The sequence below is a fragment of the Camelus dromedarius genome, chromosome 3 (genome assembly GCF_036321535.1).
Source record: "Camelus dromedarius isolate mCamDro1 chromosome 3, mCamDro1.pat, whole genome shotgun sequence".
Taxonomy (NCBI): domain Eukaryota; kingdom Metazoa; phylum Chordata; class Mammalia; order Artiodactyla; family Camelidae; genus Camelus; species Camelus dromedarius.
The window spans coordinates 6,561,721-6,578,605 of record NC_087438.1 but is presented as its reverse complement, the minus strand read 5'-3'; the positions used below and the strand labels follow the sequence as shown (position 1 = coordinate 6,578,605).

At 43.3% G+C, this 16,885-nt stretch overlaps 1 protein-coding gene across 4 annotated transcripts in view; it reads left to right on the top strand.

The window, feature by feature from the left end:
• SEMA5A (semaphorin 5A) overlaps positions 1-16,885 on the top strand; it is a 444,386-nt gene that overhangs the window by 97,191 nt on the left and 330,310 nt on the right. For 3 of the 4 annotated variants that reach the window (XM_031443174.2, XM_064479438.1, XM_064479445.1), the window contains exon 2: positions 4,469-4,563. The exons of the other annotated variant lie outside the window; for it this stretch is intronic. The gene's annotated coding sequence lies outside the window, so the exon portion shown is untranslated. The remainder of the gene's footprint in view (positions 1-4,468; positions 4,564-16,885) is intronic. 4 annotated transcript variants of the gene reach the window in all.

The following is a 16,885-nucleotide window of genomic DNA, read 5'->3' as shown; positions in this document are numbered from 1 at the left end:
CTTTCTTCGACAACCTGCCCACCTCTGACTTGGCTTCTCCACTGCATGAGTGGCTTTGGACCAGTGAGTGGACAACAATATCCTTTACTTTCTTTGTATCTTAATTCCTAGTGAGAGAATGTCTTAAGTTCAGAGACATTCATTCCTCACTGGTACATACTCAGTTTCTAGACTGATGTTTCCATACGACTGGTGTTTTGCAGAAATGGGCTACGATTTATAGTCTTTAAAAAAATATTTTAAAATCTAGAATTCTCCTGTGGCAGCTTCTTCTTGGTGATCTCTGCCGTATTGATTCTCCTCAGTTCACTCTCTTCCTGGCATTTTACTGAGCCTCCAATGGCTCCTCCCTCCTTTGGATGAAGTCACATCTCTTTTTCATGCTAATTGTCCCTAATTGTCCACTTTTCTAGTCTGTTAGCTCCTTGGCGCTGCTCCTTTAAGCCTTCCTCCCACTTAGCCATGCACGGAGGTGGCCTTTCAGATGGACGGTCTTGCAAGCTCCCCAGCTGGTAAACACAGTCTTGGTGCCGCCCTGCCCTGCTCCTCAGCCTCCCACCTGGAACCCGTTCTCTAGTTTGCTTCCATGTTTCCCTCCACAAGCTTGAGCACAAGGCCAGCTTTCCACCTGTAATCCTCACTGCCCTCCAGTCCTGACTCCCCACCTCAACGGAGATGCTTTGCTTCACCTGTTGCAGGTCAGCCTGCACTCCCGTAAACGCCTGTCTGCAGTGGCCCCACGGCTGGGGTTTCCATCAGTTCACTCCACCCCAAGTATGGTATCAGACATTCATGTTCCAACTGCGTGGCTCTGCCTAAAATGGCTCTTCGTTCCGTCTGAGGATTCTCGGGGAATTCCTGCCTGATCTACCATTTGCTTCACTTGTAATGCTCCCCGCTCAAATCCACTTCATCATCTCTTTCAATATCCTACCCACCCCCCAAAGCCCAGATCACAGTCCTCTTCTTCCAGGAAGCTTTCCTTGACTCTTTTACCTGGAAGTAACCTCTTTTCCTCCACGTTCATACTGTTTACTGAATTGTGTAGCAGACAGATCGTGCAGTGTCTTGTGTGGGCTCCTGAGAACATAACCAGTTCCTGCTTTGTCTCTGAACCACCTGCCACGCTGACCAGGGCGGGATGTGCTGTGTATGGTGGTTTGCTGACTGATCTGCGGATGTTGGGATGTGTCTCAGGTAAGCCCCACGGATGCTGTCAAACTCTTGCTTTTTGGGAAACCATAGCCCAACAGCTTGTAGGTCTTCTGAGCCTGCGTTCTGTGGGGTTTCTTTCCATGTCTCCACGAGACATCTTTATGATGCCAGGCGGTTTTGCCCATTTTCATTTTTATTTCTTGTGATGTTACTGTGGTACGATTTCTAAATGAAGCTCTTAAGACTGGCCTGAAGTTTTAATTTCTCTTGTATCTGTAGGATAAAGGCCACACTGCTCAGCTGACCTTTGGTTTCTAGGAGAATGTTTAAATCCACCTTTTTTTTTTTTTTTTCTCTCATTCTAAGTAGCCTGGGCAGGGGAGAGTTGCATATTTTATGGAAAAGCATCTTAGTACTAATTGACGTTTAAATTTTCTGTGTGCCTTTTGTTTCAGAGACAATGTTAAGAGCCTCTGAAAGGTGGCTACGGGCACAAGTCCTAGGAAAGGTTTATTGTTTGTAAATCAGAATAGGGTAGGGCTCGTTCTGCACCTGTGTTTCCTCCAGGACGAGGCTCCAATTGAGAACCAGGAGGCAGAGGACTCAGGCCTCGTTTCTACTGAAGTTGACTCTAAACTAAAACAGAAAATAAGGATGGCATGGAATTGAGTCCAGCGGGGCATTTATGTATTAATAAAACAAAAGCACTTTCTTATTTAATGGGCTATTAAATATCCCCTTTGAAATATTCTGACCTCCCATCTGTGATATTCTTCTGGGGCTTTGTAGGGCCTTTACCTTTAGAATTTTTTCTTAGTTTTCTAGAAAGTATGGCAGTGACTTATGGTCTATACAACAGCTAATTTAAGACCTCCCTCGGGGAAGATGGGGGCGCTCGGACTGGACCTGAGGGGCCCGGCGTCTGTGGCTTCAGCTAAGTGCCCGTGCGAGGTCACTGAGCCCACGCCCCTGGGCACACGTGGGTGTCGTGTTGAACGGGGTATATTCCCTTACAGGGTGGTGCACCTACTCAGGCAAGGATTGACCCTGCAGAGGAGTAAGTCCTGATGCCATTTGCTTGGCTGTCATGGGCTGGGGTGGGGGTACAATGTCTTCTTCACCGTTGATGTAAACACAGGCATTGTTAAAACCTTTCGGGGTGTAGGTCCCTGAATTCTGCTGCTAGAACTGGTTTCCGATTTAAATTTCAGATTCTAAAGGGAGTTCTGCTGTCCCCCAAGCCTTGTGAACTCCGTATAGGTGATCTGTCCCTTGAATGTTGCTTTTTCACAAGGAAGGGGCTCGTTTTAAAGTCTGAAGGCTGGTCTGGCTGTCCAGGATGCAGGCTGTCCCTGCCTGGGTTCAGCAGGTGTGCTCTTTTCCTGCAGTGTTTGTTGTGTGGTTGTGTCAACGATTCTGAATTCTTAAAGTGGCCTTTTTGGCCTTGGTCTCCTTTGTAGTTTAAGAGGATGGCCATTCTCCGTAGGCCTGACTGTAGCACGTCCCAGCTAAGGGGCCACGTTAGCTAATTTATGACCTCACTGAGGGAGGATGGGAGAGCTCAGCCTCCATACCTAATTATCAGCCCTGTTTGTAATTTAATTCTGACACAAACGAGTCTGTAGGAATTGCCAGGTATTCATGGCAGTAAACACTGGGTCTGTCCAAGTTTATTAGTTAAATTTTAATTAAGAGATAAACAAATCCAAAGAAGTTTTAGTACTAACTGTAAAATAGATTTTAGGACTCAAGACAGGAAGTTGTTGTATTCAAACATGCTGTTTAATAAAGAAGTCCCAACCAACATATTTGTTGCCACACCCGAAGGAGATGTTATTGGTGTCGTGAGAAAGGAATTGGCCGCTCCTAGGAATTTTTCCTGGGCTGAGTCTGCCTTCTTACCTTGGGGAGAGCTCCCTCACTCCTCTTTTGGCCTCAAGGATTTGCATCTGCACCTCCTCTTTTCCAAAGGATGAAGTCACAGACTTTCAAAGACTCCGCTGGGACCTCCTTGGGGTTGGCAACGCTGCCGTGCGTGAGTGCACCTGGGCTGGGGGCTCCTTCCCGGTGACTCTGAATATGCTGCTTTGGGTTGCCCCCTCGCTCCCCATGAACTGCCCAAAGCAGGGAGCCTCACGGAGAGACGGTGTCACCTAGCCACCGCCCTCTGGCCTCCTTTGAACCTTAGGACTTTCAAAAGGCATTTCAGTAGATAGAAAATTGCATAAATTTCCAGCTGCTGGAAGTCAGTTTATTTTCCACAGGCAGATGGCTTTTAGATAATTACTAAGTAGATAGTGTGGGAGTCATTGCATAGAGGAATAGCCAGAATGTTCTGGAATGTTCTGGGAAGTTCTTCTCCCCCTTTTCTTGTCGTCATGCTTAGCTGCTGCCCAAGTGTTTGTGTTGGGATAGGCAACGTAGTGTGTTTGAGGTTTACAGCAGCCAGAGTCTGCGGAGTGCAGCACAGAGAGCAGAAAGAAACTCTACGAACTAAGACAACGGAAAAAACATGAGCCCAGAGTACAGTATTTGAAGTAACAGGCATCCTCCACTAGTAATGGACAGATTTCTTTTATGAATGAGAAATGGAAAGTAACCCATTTCTTCCATTTCTGGCATCCGTGGTGCTAGGGAGGCTGTGTTTTGCAGTAGTCTTTTATCCCTTTATGATACCAAGTTTTCAGGATTTTTAATGTTACATCGAATGAGGAGATTACAAAGCTTTACTTGGTTTTAGTAAAGTGAGGTTTTTTTTATGGTTTACAATTCATTTTTTAAAAATAAAGTCTCAAATTGTGCACCAAATCAATTACTATGTAAATAAAAACACAAACTCTAATTTCTGGTGTAGTTTCTTCTACACCTTCTGCCTCTGTCCCCTGTCTTTGAAATGCATTACTTAAGGTTCCCCAAAGCAGAATGAAAGAGCCGTCGTAAAATGGGTACATTCACGAGACCCGTCTGTGCTTGATGTGCAGACTGCTTGAGGTCATTCAGGTAGGTTTGAAATGATGGTCCTTCGGTTGTTTCATGAGATTTGTTCCCATATGTTAATAACAGTTGAATGTTTATTCCTTCTTTTCTGAAGAAAGAAGTCCTTTGGTGCACGGGATGCTAAGCTAGGGCTGTCATGTTTGTGATTCAAGCTGTTCTGGGTCACTCTGTGCTAAGTCTCATGTTGCTAAAGCAGGTTGTGCTGGTTGTGCAGGCCATTAATGGAACTTTCCAGAATCGATGAGCAATGATTACGGCCTGTTTTAAAGTGGGTTAATAGGATCTTCCCTCTCTCTTTTCTTTTGTTTTTTTGCAGCGTTGGTGTGTGAGAGTTGGGCTGGCTGGCCTGAGAGGCTGCGGGTCCTTTGTGTGATACATGGTCGAGGAAACGCTCCACCCCGTCCCTCCTTGGTAAGTCGGACACCTAAATGGGAAATGAAGAAGCCAACGATTTACTAGATTGAGTTATTGTGACAGTTTATGAGCATCAGTTATCTCTGCTGTTAGAAATGGTGGTGAAAGAATGAACAAGCTTCCAGAAAGAAAGGGAGGCACGGAGAAGTTAAGTCATTTGCTCAAGAGCTCACAGTAGTCAAAGGAGGAGCTGGGATTTGAACCCATGCCCTTAACTCTAACACAATACGACCTCTTAGCACTAAGAATGCCTTTGGGAATAAGGACAGATACACTTTTATTCCGGATTGGGCAATACTCAGGTCCTTAAAGAAAAGCTCACCATAAATGGTAAGAAGTCAGCAATCTAAATCAGGAGGTGGCAGACTTTTTCTGAAAGGGTGAGGTAGTTAATATTTTAGGATTTGCTGGTCATCGCATTTCTGTTGGACCAACTCGGCTGTGTGTCGTAGCCTAAAGCGGCCGCAGACAACGTATGTGGGAGAGAATGGTTAGTCCTTATTTTATACTTGTTTAGCTTCTGAGATTCAGTACTTTCTTACAGATATTTACAGAATTCACTTTTAAGAATATTAACCCTCTGTTGTCATTTTTCTATACTTTATTTCCTTGTTAACTTTATCCTTTTAAATTTAGAAAGTTCATTTTAGTGTCGCCAAATATTTCCTTTGTAATGAGTTCAGCCAATGCTTAAAAATTTAATAAATTTTTAAATTTACTTTCTTCTGAATATTAAAATTCAAGTCTTTAATTCAGGGAAGAGTTCATTATTTAAGGATAGATATTACTTTTTATAATTCTTCTCATAGTTTAATTCTGCCTCTCTCTTTCCTCACTGACGAACATCGTCCCCCGATCTTAATCTAATGAAGGTGCTCAATCAGAATACTGTAGGAATGAGGAATCTCCATAACACATCGCTTCATCCTGTAGATAGCGACCAGGTTTACAGTCAGACAACTGAAATTCTTTCATTCTTTTATTTTCCTCTTTTGGTCAGGGAAAGGTTAACTTTTGCATTTTCAGGTTTTCTACAGCTTCTATATCTTGACAACTGTATTTCGGATTTTTTTAATTTACTAGAACTTAACCCATTATGTTGAGCAGTATTAAGTCATATCATGGTGTATTCATGTTCTGTGGTGTGTCTGGAAGACCAGGGCTGGCTGAATCTCATATATATTGGTTGATATCTTTACTTGTTGAGTTTAGAGGACTCACCTAGAATAGTAATTTAATTATCAATTTTCATGTGCCTACAATAATGGTTTCATAGTTCATTAGGTTCCAAAAGACAGAGAATTGGCTAGAATTCTCTTTCTGAGATGGAGGCGTACTTGGCTTTGGGCAGACTGAAACGCACTCACGTCTCCATCTTTACTTTTCTTGGTTTTCTAAATTTCTTTGCTGCAAGATAGATACTGCGTTTTGCTGTCGGTGTTTCGGTCGGTGCCGTGGTGCGGGTAGGAATTCTGTTCTGTGATAGTCGCAGTGCGTTTCTGTGGATACTGTTGACACAAGGTACATCCCTTGCGTAAACATGCTGAGTGGTTGTATTTGGGGATCAAGACTTAGCCTGTCATTCTTAATAAAGTTTGAAAGTAATACTAACGCTGTGGACTCCACATCTTATTATTCTTGTCCCATTGTCTGGTCAGCCTCATGGAAAATCTCCACGAGGCGACCTGGAAGGGCCCCATGCAGATCTGATCTGTTTTGTCATATGCGTTTCACCCCACGTTCCCCAAGTTCACCAACGGGAGAATTGTCTGCTTCCATTAGGCACATCAGAATGCATCAGAATGAGCGCCCGCTATGGAGCCGGGGAAACCTTGCTTTCTCTCCTGTTCTCTTCCGTGTTGGGATTTGGGCCTTTTTTATTGTTTGCTTAGCTGAGTGTCTGCCAAGTCTGTTATTGTCCCGGCTCTGTGACTATTATAAATATTTGTGAGCCACAGATGTGTGGTGAGGTTCAGAATCCATTTTCTTTTCTCTGTTTTGTGTGGAAGTCAGGCTGGCCATGGTGTCTGTGTGCTGTTCCTTCTCAGACACCCATTAGAGGGCCAGATGTGTGTGAGGTTAATTGCTTGGATTTGAAGATTTACGTGTGCACGCGAGGATACTGCCCTCTTGTTTAAACTGTGCCTAAGATCTTTTTTTGGCGGGACTCTCCTCAGGGCATAAAAATGACCCTGTGTTTGGATTTTTGGATTTCATGGGACTTGAGGTTTTCCTGCATTGTGGTCTCCAGATCAGAGTATTGGAGCATCTGCCATAGCTGCAGGGTTGCAAACCTAATCAGTTCGTGTTTTATCCACTGGAGCTTTTCATGTGGTTTTCATGTGTGTTTGTGTCTCCCAGGCCACAAAGGCATCAGAGTCATTTTGTTTCACTTGCTTTTGCTGAAAGTTTGGACAGTAACCACTATTGGTTAAACCAAAGCAGAAAAAGCAAAGGTTGGAAAGATGGTCAGGAGATTCTGGGAAGTAAATACCACCAGATTTCATATAACAGTACCTAAAAATAGCAAATAGATCTTACATTTCCAGTGTTGAGGAATTGGGTGAGTGTCTCTAAGTTGTTTACCATTGCTCAGAATTTTTTTTTGGAGTGAGGGACGTTACTGTCCTGCTCACAGCTCAGAGGCCATATACCTTTGAGAACTGTTCCTCCTCCTTCCATAGAAAGTCACCTCTTTGCTGCAGTGATGATTGGAAGGTGGGGCGCCGACCCAAACTGGCCAATCACAAGTCCCACCTGGTGGCCACTCTGAACAGTTCTAATTGAGAGCCAAGACTTTAGCTTGGTCACCAATATCCCATTTCTTCTTTCTTACTCAAAGATAGGACTTAAACGAGTTCTTCCCTTTCTTTTCTTCATCAATTTTTATTTTCCCTTCTCTGCTAGATCTTTCCCTTAGAGATGCAAACATCTACCATTTTTAAAAAAATGACCTGTTGACCTGAATTTCCTCTCCAGCCAGGACCCAGTTCTCTCCTTCTGTTTACAGAAGAACTCTTTAAAAGCATTTGTTTCTATTTCCTTGTGTTTCCACTTCCTCTGGAACCCACTTTGACCACTTGGTCATTCCATCATCAGTCCTGCCTCTTCAAGGTCACCCGTCACCTCCATGTTGTTGAATCCAGGCGTCCACATTCAGTCAGCCTCACACCAGACAGTCAGGAGCGGCAGCCTTCGTACAGTCTAATCCATCCCTCCCGCCCTCCTCGAAGCACTTTTCCATCTGCTTTCTGGACACCGCAGCTCCCTGATGTGACTCCTCCATCTCTAGCCGTTGTCCCTTCCTTCAACTGCTCACCTCCCTGACCTACAACCACTGGCGTCCTTAAGGGTTCCGTACCTTGACCTCATCTCTTTCCCCACCATCCTCACCACTTGTATAATTTCTGCCCTCCCCATAGTGTAAGTTCCATGAGGGCAGGGATTTTCGCTATTTTGATCACTGCTCCATCTTCAGGCATCGAACGGTCTAAGACAGAAAAGCTGTCAATGATTGTTTGTTGGATGGGTGGTGAATGGTTGGATGGATCCTTTGGGATTTTTTAAACTGGGTGAGAAAAAACCCTATTTCTAATTTGGGCACAGAACTGGAAGTACATGAGATTGTCTGCAAGAGGAAGGAATGAGATTATTCCTTCTCTATCCCCAACCAGAGTTTAGTGTATTTGGTACAATTTTCCCCATGTTGTCCAGCAGGCGGATGTTCACTTGTTCACCAATTCTCAGACCACATATTATCTGCTCTGTGAACCCTTATCATCCTTCTCCTTCCTGTCCCCATGTTCCTGTGTATGTCCCCACAGTAGCAATTTAAAGTTGGATTTATTGAACTATTTCTTGTGTCTTTCTTTTTCACTATGAAGCCCTTGATTGTATCCATCTTCCCAATACTTAACACACAATGAGCACTGAATGTGTTCATGTTACTTAATGAAGTGATTCAGATTGAAATTTTGTAAAACCTAATTTACCAGAAGGGTCCTTAAGAGTTTGGTAAAAATGTGTTCCTCTAGCCTGGCTGACTGTGCTACATTTGATTTAAGATGTGTATTTCATGATTTTCCTATAATTAAATAATTAGATTTGCTGTAGCCATCACAGACTGTCCCCGTATTGTCCATGTGAGGCCATTTACTCTACTGCTTTCTCAAATAGTCTTGCCGCTTTGGAGGATAAGTGAACGTCATTCATACCAGCTCTTAGGAGAGAGTGCACAGCCCTTCCAAAGTCTGCTTCTCCCTGATGACTGTCTGTGAGTTGTGAAGGTAACTGAAAGGGAAGGTCATAGTAGTCAAACAGCACATAGACTAAGACCAGTGGCCCTGCCCTCACCTGTGTCATCGGATGTCAGTTCCTTCCTGGCATTTAATGTTTCTTAAATTGAGTGTTTGGACCTACTGTCCATGTCACAGTGGAATTTCATCAGTATCATCTTCAAGGAGTCTGTATTATTAAATGTAAAAATAGCACAGTGCAGGGTAACTGTCAGGTCACGGGCCGGGCCGAGCTTAGAACCCTGAAGTTGTAGTTCCTGCAGATTAGTTATCAGGGATGTGCCTGTTCCAAAACAGCACTGATCTGTCTTTATGGAGCCCCTGCCATGCCGGGAGCACAATCTGGGGTCAGGTGACTCTGTCTGTCTGTCTATCTGTCTATCTATCTATCTATATGTGTCTATCCATCTGGGTGGAGATGTGGGTTTGTAGGTGCAGATATAGCTGACACAGACATAAATATGGACGTAGACAGAGATTGTGCTCTCGCTGGCGCTCATGAAGGTCACTAGGACAGAGATACAATCAATGAAATAATTGTCTAAAACCGTGTACTAAAAGCCCAGCTTTGTGGCTCAATTACAAGTTTCTCATAAGTTAACTGATGTGTGAAAGCATCCGCAGCCATGCGATACCTTTTAAATAGATGCTCTTTCACTGACTTGGTGCTACAGGCACGCACACACACACACGCACACACACACGCACACGCACACACGCACGCGCATGCACGCACACACACTCACACGCGCACACACGCACACACACGCACACACACAGTGGTCTTCATCGGACAGTGCGTGCGGTTGCCCAGCCTTCTCGTCAGCCATCCCTGAACACATAACCGTGCTGAGCTGCCAGTCACGTTCTGAGCTCTGAGTGGCAGGTAGGATGCATCTCAGGCCGGGCACACAGTAGGCCCCAAACAAGAAGGAACAGCATCAGTGAAGCCATGAATGGCCACGTGTTTCCTATGTAAGTTCTCATTCTAGAGTGTCTTCACTGAAGCGAGCATCTTTTTAGGTGGCAAATCCAACTTTTTTCCCCAACTGACTATGGCATTTCTTTTTTTTTTCTTCTGGAATTCCTTCCTTCTTAACTCAATTTGGTACATAGTTACTTGCTAGCTTTATCATTCCACTGCCAGATTTCTAGGAGCTGATGACATTTCCTTCATAACTTTCTCTTTTATGTGCTGTTATGCTCTTCTGAGATTGTTTCATAATCCAGGTGTCATGAGGGTCTTTGAAAGGTCTTGGAAGTTTCTTCAGGGGATGTTGTAATAATAGCAATAATAAGAAAAGTGAATTATGGTGGTCTAGTTTTGTTCTGTGATTATAATGTTGAGTGTCTGGTATATAGTTTAACTTTGACTCATTTTCAGGTTCAAGTTCTGTCTTTATGGAAGAGCATTTACAGAGCAGTTTTTCTTTTCTTTAGCAAATCCTGAATGCTCAGATACACCTATGACTAACATTTCTAACCGCAAATGCCTGGTTTGTGAAGGCTTTATTGATTTAGAGTAGCTGCTGCTGCTTTTTTTTTTTTTTTTTGTCTGAATGCAACTGTAGAAAGTATAGAGTGTAAATATTCTAGGTTACCTCCACCTGCAGTAGTCACACGTGCTTGGATCTGCAGGACTTGGGACCAGTTCACTACTGGAAGTGATTTAACAGCCCCTTATAAAGTGGCAGTGATAATAGATATTTGATACAGGTTCTCCAACATTTCATAATATAGAACATTCTGTAAATCACCAGTAATAACCTAGGAATAATTCATACAAGCGGCTCAAGTTATCTGAGTGCCCCCTACATCCCAGGCACTGGTATAACTTTTACTTACATTGTTTCATCTTCTCAGCAACCGTGTACAATATGTTCTAATCTCCTCCCCAGTTTAGAGATGAGTAAACTGAGTCATGGAGAGGTTTAGAAACTTGCCAAGGTAATTCAGAGATTACCCGGATGCCAACCCCAGTGGGTAACGTATAACTTCTGAATCCAGGGTGTGTTTCACCCCCTTTCTTTTCTAAAGGTCACCAGGGGAGCTCACTTGGCAGAATATTACAGAAAAGATTTATAAAGCAATAGACCCACCCATTTTAAATGTTACTGCAAAATAAAACAGCTATAGGTTTCTGCAAATAGTGTCTTGGTTTTATTTCACTGAGCCAGCAAATATCTTGAGGGTTGGAACCCACTCTCACCGTGTAATTTCCTTGTAGGAAACACATGATTGGTGGTTAATTAAAAAAAATTCCTTATGGACAAACATCTGTATAAACACATGGTGCTTCTGAAGCATCTTTTCCTGTACATGGGGGTCACTGGGGACTAGCGGGCATTCCGATTAATGTCGGATTGGAAATCGTGTTCCTATTATTGGTGCAACACACTAACCACTTTTCTTGAAAATTGCAAGGAAAGTGACAAGGAGAAATAACCTGTATTCATCCACCACCTCTCTCCAAACAGATCTTTACCGAACACGTTAGGGTATGAGACTCTTTTAGGAATTGGAGATAAACTGACAAACAAGAAGCTTCCCATTTCTCATGGAGCACACATTTCAGGGGAGAGTTGGACCCTAAACAATAATCATATTGTGATAAATAAGAAAAAGTATCTTACAGAGGCAGGTACTATGCAGAGAATTCAGATAGGGTCATGCGAGGCAGCGAATGGGGGCAACTTTGGGATGACTGTGTGTGGAGGGGAAGGGACAGCGGTGTGGACTAGAATGGCAGAGGTGGGCAAGAGTTAGATACAGTGTGTAGGGCATTGTAAGACAGGATGGGAAACTCTGATTTTTTCATGGGCATTGGGAAGCCTTTGCAGAAGCAGTGGTGGGACAGGATCTGTTTGCACTTGTAAATTGTCATTTATATTTTCGTGGTTGCAGTTGGGACAATGGATTGTCGAGTAGCAAGAGGGGAATCAGGAAGACCAGCTAGCAGGCCATCGCAGGGGACTGGCGAGGCTCGAGGGTGGTGCAGGCTAGGGTGTCGCTGGCGAACGTCCAGGGAGAACTGGACGGATTTGGCTAATTTCAGAAGCAGAATCAGGGGTACTCTGATGGCTTGGGCACTGGAGGGGAAGAGAAGAAAAATGAAGAACGGTTTGTAAGTTGGTGGGCGGTGGACTATTAACTGAGGAGATTCAGGTTTTGGAGGGACAAAGATTTCTCCCAGGATCATGTAAATTTGATCATGCTCATCCAGTTGGAGAGAAAAGGGAGACATGCGTGCGAGTCTGGACTATTTGGGAATGATTGGGACTAGAGCTCAATATTTTGGAGTCATCTCCATGTTTGACAGTGAAGTCCCAGGCCTCTCATCTAGGAGAGGCTGTGGGGAAGGAAAGGGCACCACAGGCAGAACTGTGGGTGCTGGGATGTTTGAGTCGAGTGTTAGCATCTCTTGGGGAGCTCTTCATAATATTTTGCTTGAAGTCAGGTGATGCTTTGGTACTTCATAAGTGATCTTAAAAGTGACAAAAAGCCTCGAAGGTAATTCTCTCCTTGAGGGGTTTCATTCACCACCTTAGCAGCAAAATTTTCCATTGTTGTAACATAAAATGCCATTCTGGTTGTAGCGAATATCAGATCCTTACAAGGCAGCGCAGTCATTCCTCCGTATCCACGACCTCGCAGTTCCAGGACCTGGCAGCTACCCAAATCTACAGCTGCTCAAGTCCTGTATATAAGATGGCAGAGTGTGATGACCACAGGTGGCCCTGGCTGTCTTGACCTGTAGTTGAAGGTTGACCTGTGGTTGGTGTGAGTTGTGGATGAGGGACCGCAGATGCCGGGCTCGTGGAGGGCTGATGGTGGGATGTGATTTCTTTTCAGCATTTCTTTGACTTTTTCCCTCCAGTTAGTGGCTCAGGCTCCCACTGGTTTTCAAAAGCAGTCTTTTCCCCAGTTGAGTTTTGGGAGGCCTGGGGCAAGGGGTGACGTGGATGTTAACCATCTACCAAGTTTTCTTTCTTACCAACATGCTACTTGCTGACATTTAAATTTTGCGCCACTGTTTTTCCATCCCTCCCTGTGCTCTTTTAATTACTATAAGTACCTGTTTTTTCCAGGGACCTTGAGCTAGTGGAAGTTCAGTATTTGAGAGACCTGGGGAATGTTTTTGCCAATGAATTTCGCATTTTCAGTGTCAGTTCTGGAAGCCGTCTGCATATTTGTTGACTAAATGAATCTCTGAACATTTGCAGCGTGCTGGGGGAGAGACCCTGACGTGCTGTTACTACTAATGCAGCGGCTAGTGACACAGGCCGGAGAGCCCCTCAGTGTTTCCTTCCCTACAAGGATTCTACGTAATGCCTCTTGCATCACTGACACCTTTGTAAAAGGATCAAACATATGAAGCTTAGGATGTCACCAGCATTTTATCAGTGGCTTAAAACTTTGATTTTTCTATCAAAGAGAAATGCATTTGGCCCATTCATGTAAAGTTGACGGCTCTCATTTCTCCTAGTTAGTGAAAATAAGATTTGGCACTGGCCATTAAGATTCCCTGGGACAGATGTATTCTGCTGTGAACCGGGATACGGGGCTGTATGTTGAGAAGTAATGGGTTTCAGTATCCACAATGCACACAGAGATCTTTGTGAAAAGGACACGCATAATTGGTAAGGCACAGTCATCAAGCACTTGTTCAAACTGTCGAGCTGAACTAAAGAATAAATTATTTTTTCAAATGGGTCAATTCCTTGATAAAATGCCAACACTGAAAGTAGTTTATAAATTATCCAAAAGATCTTATTTTTTCAAAAAAAAAACACTTTATTGAGGCATGATTGGCATATAAAATGCTATACGTATTTAATGTATAGATCTCAGTGAATCTGGGGAATGAGAACACACCTGTGAAACCATCACTACCTTCAAGGCCATCACCTCCCAAAGTTTCCTCTCGCCTCCCTTTTTCTTCTGGCTTTCTCGTTTTTGTTTCATTTTGTTTTTCGGTAAAAACACTTAAGCTAAGATCGACCCTCTTTGCAAGTTAAATATACGATCTAGTAGTGTTATTAGCTACAGACTCTGTTCTGTATAATAGATCCCATTTGAGAAATTTGTGTTGTTGCTGGAGATTGAGACTCACCTCTTAAGAACGCCATTCGGAACAGCTCACTCGTGGGGTCAGAAGCCAACCGGCAGCACCCTCAGGCAATCAGCCTGAGTTTCAAAGTCGTGTGGTTTCCCTTCCCTGCTTTACGGTGGTGTTCAGACCGCAAGTGATACAGGCGTCTCATCTTAAATAAATAACCTGCAGCTCCCCGAGGGCACTAAGATGTGAAGGTGGGATTTGCCGGATCAGGGCTTTGAATGACTGCGTGCAGGCTGTCAGTGAGACCCAGAGAACATGTCACCTGGGGTTATAACAGGACTTCACAGCTGTCCAGGCTGTCAGATTAGGTCACTGAGGGAGAGGGGACTCCATTATCCTTTTTAAGGTTACCTTGATTCCGCCATCTTGGGGATTAGAAACACTATAAAGCATCTTTATTGTTGATACCAATGACAGTTGGATAAAAATTCAACAAGATGAAAAAAATCCAACAATGCTGAAAAATTGCAAGGATCAGGTAAAATGATGACTATCTTTCTCTGCCTCTTTACCACCTGACAAAAAAGGCTGCGGCTTCATTACTTGCAAAATTCTGGGAGATGACAGAGCTGGATAACAAGCTCTCAATGGAAAGGTCAGGAGCCAGTTCTCTGGTGGACTGTGGCTCTCGCTAGCCTTCTTGCACCTCTGTCTGTAACGTGGGGAGAAACCCTGATGCCACATGCCTTTTTTTAGAGACAGAGAGTCAGTTCCCACTTCAGACTCAGCCCATTCATATTTGCAGCTATATTGCTCTCCTAGGATTCCAGGTTCTCCCCATGCTGGAGACAGTTTCTGAACTGTGCATATCATATGTATGTTCTGATTAAAGAAATCCACCCTGTGGACAGCACAGAGTAGTATTTGTAGCTGGAAACTCCCAAAGCAAGCAGTCTGCCTAGACTATATTCAATTTCCTGTATTGGCATATAATCAAAAAGAATCTGAGAAGAAAAACAAATATATGTATGCATATGTATGACTGAATTACTTTGCTATACAACTGAAACTAACTAAATCAACCACACTTCAATAAAAAAATGTAAAAAGAAAAGAATTGTAGAGAGCGATACGTTAGTAACATCCCCTCCAAGGGTCAGGCAGGACCAGCCACGATGTTGACTGTGTGGGTAATCACGTTCTTCTCAGCCAGGGAAGGGGAAAGATGCTGTTTGTACCAATGGTGAAGAATGTGTTTTTGGACATGTAGTTTTATTTATACTGGATCTCTTCCAAGTTTATATTTCAGTGGGTTTCTTAGTCTTAATTTTAGCAGTTGCAGACTGGGAACTTTCTCCTGATTTCCTCTTTTTTTTTGCAACCCACAGACTAGAATGTCATTTGGTTATCATTTGCAAAATAATCTATGCTACAAGATAATATAAAAAATCTAACAAGTTGAATATCCCGTACAGACAATATTTGCAATGCATATGATAGACCTAAGGTTAATATCCCTGAAGTACAAAAAGCTGTAAATTAAGAAAAATTCAAGCAGCCCACAAGAAAATGGGTAAAGATATGATTAGGTGATTCACATAGGAGTAAATTCTGATGTCCAGTAAGTAGGTGAAAAAGTGTTCTGTTTCCAACTCTCAAAAAAGAAAAAAAGAAGAAAAAAGAAAACACTTAATGCTGGTAAGGATGCTGATAAAAGGGGACTCTCACCCATTCCTGATGGAATTGTGAATTGTTTATATTTTAGGGAAAGCACTCTGACACTTCCTATTAAAAATGTACACACTCTGACCCAGCACTACCACTTCTGGGAATACAGATTATAAAAATAAGAACACCAGCATACGTATATGAGGGTATGTGTATTTGGTGTTTACAGCAGTGTTGCTTTTAATGCTCTCCTTCCCCTAAAAAACTATAAAAACTACCTCAAATATTGAGTATGTATCAGTAGATTATAGATTATGTATCAGTTAGATTCTAAGAATGCCTCAGATCTGTTGCTGCCATGTAGAAACTAATTTAAAACACTCCTGGTTAACTTGGCGAGATTTTCATAATTAATGAGAACTAGATCTCATTTGATAAAGCAGAAAGACCTTCATCCCCCAAGTCTGTATACATAGTTTGCCTTTGTTACGTGGACCTGGGGAAAGATCCAGAAGGGTGTCCAGTAGGCTGCTGACAAGGGCTGTGCGGGTAGGGGGAGATAGCAACGCCCAACAAAATCAACATGTGACCCACAAACAAATTTGTGGCTGGAAACTCCCAAAACAAGCAATCTGCCCAGACCCAGGAGGCACTGAGCTGGCAAAAGAGCGACGATTTGGGAATCTGGGGTCATGACCACCAATCCTGTTGCTCTGGATATAGCGGAGTTCTGGTAACAAGTGAGATCATCTGAGAACCTTTGCATTTCTTTAAGGTGCTTAAAATAGCTCCTACAAGGGGCGTAGACTCTTCCTCATTCCCCAACCATTGCTTCCTTACATCAGGAATCCCTTCTGTCGTCTCTGAACCATCATTCTCCTTTGAAAGTTCTCTTAGAATACAAACATTCACCAGCAGCACATTAGAAATCCTCGAGTCTGCCCTTAGGTATTGATGTAAGGTATTTAGTATTTCCCCTTCCCTCCAGCACATGAGTCACCCTAGACAAGTCAGAAATGCTTCCTGTGTCTCATTTGCCTTTTCTCTGTGTGCAGATACCATCATTCTCTTGTGTATCATGGGTAGTGGCAAATTCTATAATGAAGGTGAATTTTAATGGTAAATGCCTAAGTTTTAATTCAAGAGGTGTTTATAAAGAGAAAGACTGCGTCTCATACATTCCCCAGCACTACTCTGTCAGTGAATGCTGTGCTGCTATTACTTAAAAGAAGGAAAACTGGAGAGGGGGTCGGGGAGAGAAAGCCACCTGGAGCATGGTGACAGACACATGAGTCAG